The sequence below is a fragment of the Argentina silus genome, assembly GCF_951799395.1.
Source record: "Argentina silus genome assembly, contig: scaffold_593, whole genome shotgun sequence".
Classification (NCBI taxonomy): domain Eukaryota; kingdom Metazoa; phylum Chordata; class Actinopteri; order Argentiniformes; family Argentinidae; genus Argentina; species Argentina silus.
This window is the reverse complement of record NW_028152487.1, coordinates 10,001-16,519: the sequence shown is the minus strand read 5'-3', so window position 1 is coordinate 16,519 and position 6,519 is coordinate 10,001.

Here is a 6,519-nt window from a genome sequence, read left to right as displayed (position 1 = left end):
AAACACCCCAGACCTTCATATAGGAGGACACACACACACACTCCTTCTGTTCATGAAACACCCCAGACCTTCATATAGGAGGACACACACACACGCACACGCACACACACACACTCCTTCTGTTCATGAAACACCCCAGACCTTCATATAGGAGGACACACACACACACTCCTTCTGTTCATGAAACACCCCAGACCTTCATATAGGAGGACACACACACACGCACACACACACACTCCTTCTGTTCATGAAACACCCCAGACCTTCATATAGGAGGACACACACACACGCACACGCACACACACACACTCCTTCTGTTCATGAAACACCTCAGACCTTCATATAGGAGGACACACACACACACTCCTTCTGTTCATGAAACACCCCAGACCTTCATATAGGAGGACACACACACACGCACACGCACACACACACACACTCCTTCTGTTCATGAAACACCCCAGACCTTCATATAGGAGGTAACCCTAACCCAGACCTTCACACAGGAGGTAACCCTAACCCAGACCTTCATATAGGAGGTAACCCTAACCCAGACCTTCATATAGGAGGTAACCCTAACCCAGACCTTCATATAGGAGGTAACCCTAACCCAGACCTTCATATAGGAGGTAACCCTAACCCAGACCTTCATATAGGAGGTAACCCTAACCCAGACCTTCATATAGGAGGTAACCCTAACCCAGACCTTCATATAGGAGGTAACCCTAACCCAGACCTTCATATAGGAGGTAACCCTAACCCAGACCTTCATATAGGAGGTAACCCTAACCCAGACCTTCATATAGGAGGTAACCCTAACCCAGACCTTCATATAGGAGGTAACCCTAACCCAGACCTTCACACAGGAGTTGGGACTCTCCTTTTCTTAACATATTGTGTGTCAGAGGTCCTGACTAACAACAGTCATATTTCATATTTAATATCAACAACGCAGTAATAACAATCACACAATCAACAATACAATATAACAATAATAATAACGATCATAATCACAATAATAATAAACAATAACATAAGGCGTTATATATATATATATATATATATATATATATATATATATATATATATATATATATATATATATATATATATATATATAAATAAAAAAAATCCTTCTTCTAGCATTGTGACTGCCTATGGCCCTAACCCCTAACCCATTTGTTTAAGTAAGTGAATCATCTGAACATCAGTCATCATAAGATAAAGTCATCAATGCTCAGACCAGGGTTAGGGGTTAGGGGTTAAGACCAGGGTTAGGGGTTAAGACCAGGGTTAGGGGTTAGACACCAGGGTTAGGGGTTAAGACCAGGGTTAGGGGTTAGACACCAGGGTTAGGGGTTAGACACCAGGGTTAGGGGTTAGACACCAGGGTTAGGGGTTAAGACCAGGGTTAGGGGTTAGACACCAGGGTTAGGGGTTAAGACCAGGATTAGGGGTTAGACACCAGGGTTAGGAGTTAAGACCAGGATTAGGGGTTAAGACCAGGGTTAGGGGTTAAGACCAGGATTAGGGGTTAGACACCAGGGTTAGGGGTTAAGACCAGGGTTAGGGGTTAGACACCAGGGTTAGGGGTTAGACACCAGGGTTAGGGGTTAAGACCAGGGTTAGGGGTTAGACACCAGGGTTAGGGGTTAAGACCAGGGTTAGGGGTTAAGACACCAGGGTTAGGGGTTAGGGGTTAAGACCAGGGTTAGGGGTTAAGACCAGGATTAGGGGTTAAGACCAGGATTAGGGGTTAGACACCAGGGTTAGGGGTTAAGACCAGGATTAGGGGTTAAGACCAGGATTAGGGGTTAGACACCAGGGTTAGGGGTTAAGACCAGGGTTAGGGGTTAAGACCAGGGTTAGGGGTTAGACACCAGGGTTAGGGGTTAAGACCAGGATTAGGGGTTAAGACCAGGATTAGGGGTTAGACACCAGGGTTAGGGGTTAGACACCAGGGTTAGGGGTTAGACACCAGGGGCCATCAGCAGTCGGAATGCTAGAAGCCTTTATTTTTTTAGGTATTTCAAATCCAAACTTTAGTATAGAGACAAACTACTGGTCCTCTGTCCTCTGTGTCTCAGCTGGTAGAGCACGGTGTTAACAAGGCTGAGGTTGAGGGTTTGATTCCTGCTGGGACCATCTATACTGACATGGAGGCACTCACTGCAATGTCACTGCAATGTCACTGCAATGTGAGACGCTTGGATAAAGGCATCAACTAACCGTCAGATATTAGTGTCTGTGGTGCGTGTCCTCCTCCTCCCCTAACCCTAACCCCTAACCCTAACCCTAACCCTAACCCTAACCCTAACCCCTAACCCTAACCTAACTCTAACCCTAACCCTAACCCCTGACCCTGACCCTGACCCTGACCCCTGACCCTGACCCTGACCCTGACCCTAACCCTGACCCTGACTCTAACCCTAAATGTCAGATATTAGTGTCTGTGGTGCGTGTCCTCCTCCTCCTCCTCCTCCTCTGAGTGTTCTCATATCAGACCAGAACATCTGATCCTCGGCTCCAGTATAAGAGAATAATAACTCAATAAGAAACAGAATAATAGAGCAGTTAACATCAACGTACATACATGACACCCTTCATATTATTATTACTATTATTGTTATTGTTGTTATTATTGTTATTATTATTATTATGGGCTCGCACACTGCTACTCCGACTACCTGAACTTCTGTGAAGACATTGTTGTTCCCACAAAAACTGTGTGCTGCGTTCCAAACAACAAGCCTTGGATTACCAGCGATGTCAAGGCCCTCCTCAATAAGAAAAAGAGGGCGTTCAAAGAGGGGGACCTAGCAAAGCTGAAGCACGCACAAGGGGAACTCAAAGTCAAGCTGAAAGAGGCAAGGGAGTTATACAGAAGGAAGGTAGAGGAAGTTGCAGCAGAACAACGTGCGAGAGGTGTGGGATGGGATGAAGATGATGACGGGCATGAGGAAGAGCAGTAGCTGTGTTGAGGGAGGTCGGGACCGGGCCAATGAACTGAACCAGTTCTACAACAGGTTCGACCACCCAGCTGCGGTGGCCTACCCCACCCCCTCTCCAGGAGCTGTCTCTGTCTCTGTCGGCGTGCAGGGCCATTCTACACCTCTCCCCCATCTCACACAGCCCCCCATCTCCCAACACCCCCCATCATCAAAGGCGTCACCGACCTCAATCACCAGCCATCAGCCACTGTCTACTGGAGCGCCCAGGGACAAAGAGCCACCCCACCACCCACCCCCCCCTCCCTCCCAGCCCCTCCCCCCTACAATCACGGCAGACCAGGTGAGATCGGGACTAAAGCGACTTAACACCAGGAAGGCAGCGGGTCCAGACAAAGTGTGTCCCAGACTGCTCAAGACCTGCGCTGCCGAACTGGGAGAGCCGCTGAGGTACTTATTTGACCTGAGTCTACGTCTTGGTAGGGCCCCAACACTGTGGAAGACATCATGTCTTATCCCTGTCCCAAAGAAGCCACACGCAAAAGAACTCAATGACTTCAGGCCTGTCGCACTCACCTCACACATAATGAAAACGATGGAAAGACTGCTTCTACATACACTCAGACCCCAGGTTAGCCATGCACTGGACCCACTACAGTTTGCATACCAGGAGAAGGTTGGAGTAGACGATGCCATCACATATCTACTGCACAGGACGCATTCTCACCTAGACAAAGGGAAAAGCGCTGTGAGAATCATGTTCTTTGATTTTTCCAGTGCTTTCAACACCATCCAACCCCTCAGATTGGGAGACAAGCTCCTGCAGATGGGTGTGGACGCCCACCTGGTATCCTGGATCACTGACTACCTGACAGGGCGGCCACAGTTCGTCAGACTGAAGGACTGCCTCTCGGACACTGTGGTATGCAACACCGGAGCACCACAGGGAACTGTGCTCTCTCCTGTCCTGTTCACCCTGTACACGTCTGACTTCTGCTACAACAAAGAGTCATGCCACATGCAGAAGTTTTCGGACGATACTGCAATTGTGGGGTGTATCAGAGATGGGCAGGAGGGGGAGTACAGGAGCCTGGTGGAGGACTTTGTGCAATGGTGCAAACTCAACCACCTACAACTCAACACTACAAAGACCAAGGAGATGGTGGTGGATTTCCGTAGGTCTAAGCCCGCTCTGCTACCAGTCTCCATTGAGGGAGTCAATGTGGAGGTGGTCAGCACATATAAGTATCTGGGGGTACACCTGGACAATAAACTGGACTGGTCAGCCAACACTGATGCGATTTACAAGAAAGGACAGAGCCGGCTGTACTTCCTGAGGAGGCTGCGGTCCTTCAATGTCTGCAGCAAACTCCTAGGGATGTTTTACCAGTCTGTGGTCGCCAGCGTTCTCTTCTATGCAGCGGTGTGCTGGGGAGGAAGCACTAAGAAGAGGGATGCCGGGCGACTGGACAGGCTGGTAAGGAAAGCTGGCTCTGTTGTGGGAGCTGAACTGGAGAGCATCACTTCAGTAATGGAAAAAAGAACTCTGAGCAAACTGCTCACCATCATGGACAATGAAGGTCACCCACTGTACCACACCATCATCCAGCAGAAGAGCTTGATCAGCTGGAGGCTACGAGCACTGACAAGCAAAACTGACAGACTGACTAAATCATTTGTCCCCAGAGCCATACAACTCTACAATAGGTCAATCAAGGGCAAAGAGATGGACTTCTCTGCATAACCTCCACCCTCTGTATCATATCACCATCATGTATCATGTCACTGTTTCACCTCATTATCTACAATGTTTACTGGCTATGCTAGGCCTCATACACAGCCCCTACCTCCCTCCACCAGCCTGGACTAAATGCACTTTAAAAATAGTCCATATTTATGTAGCCCGTATTTAGTTTTTAGTATTTAATGCTATAATTGCACTGTCTGCCTTACCTTTTTGCACCTCACCTAACTGCAAAGACATTTACAACTGTACCTCGCCTGTATACAATACTGCTGATGTTGTATGTTGTATGTGTATGTTATGTGTATGTTGTATGTTGTATGTTGTATGTGTATGTTATGTGTATGTTGTATGTTGTATGTTGTATGTGTATGTTATGTGTATGTTGTATGTTGTATGTTGTATGTTGTATGTTGTATGTGTATGTTGTATGTTGTATGTTGTATGTTGTATGTTGTATGTGTATGTTATGTGTATGTTGTATGTTGTATGTTGTATGTGTATGTGTATGTTGTATGTTGTATGTTGTATGTGTATGTTATGTGTATGTTATGTGTATGTTGTATGTTGTATGTTGTATGTGTATGTGTATGTTGTATGTTGTATGTTGTATGTGTATGTGTATGTTGTATGTTGTATGTTGTATGTGTATGTTATGTGTATGTTATGTGTATGTTGTATGTTGTATGTGTATGTTATGTGTGATACCTCTATGTCTGTACGCTACTTGGAACCTGAATTTCCCCCTGGGATAAATAAAGTTTCTATCTATCTATCTATTATTATTATTATTATTATTATATATATATATATATATATATATATTAGGTTACAGCACATGCACAATAACACATCTTGTGAATGACAGAATAAACGACTGAATCTATATTCTATAATATTCTATCGTTCTAATTGTAAGAAAACAAAGGTCGTGTTGAATAAACAAGGTTGTTTATTATCAGTTTACCATCAAATCATCTGGGAACCGTTGAGGTAAAACAGGTAAAACAGGTAAAACCGCAGGTAAAACCACAGGTAAAACCTTCAGTCCTATACTGGAATTAAATACTGGAATCAAAATACTGGAATTAAACCTCTTCTGCTGATAGAAAACCCAGACACATCCAGGATTGATTTACCGTTTGTTCATTTCCCCGCCGCCCGGCCGCCGTTCAAACAAAAAGTCACCGGTTTTAACCAACGCGCCGCGTGACGTCATAACGGGGCCCTGTGACGTGCCCCGTGGAGGGGTATAAATACCGGGCCCGGTGCTGTTAACCGGTCATTCACTCACCTGAACCACGAGCATGCCACGCAGACGCAGAACCTCCCGCCCAGTGCGCAGGCGCCGCAGGGTGGCCAAGGCCAAGAGCAGTGTGCGCAGGCGCGGCAGGCGCGGCGGGAGGAGGAGGCGCTGAGACTCGAATCCATGTCTGAATAAACAGTTGAAATTCTAACTGTAAATCCCTCTCCTGTGCTACTTTATAGACAATAAGATATTTATTAATGAATTAATTTATCATACATTTATTTATATCGGGAATATAATATAGTAGACTACAGTTAAAAACAATACATTGGGGATTAAATGTCTATAAATGTATATAAATGTATGTATTGTATAAAGATTTAGAGAAAGTAGAAAGTGAGTGAATAAGAAAGAAAGAAAGGAAATGAAATGGAGAAAATATGATTGTGTAGAGGGAAGAGGGACACTAGAGGGGAGAGGCTGTCCTTCACACACCTGGCCACATGGTGGCGCCAGAGGGATGTGTAGGTGAGCATGAAGGAGAAGAAGATCGGCAATAATTTGTGTGTGTGTGTGTG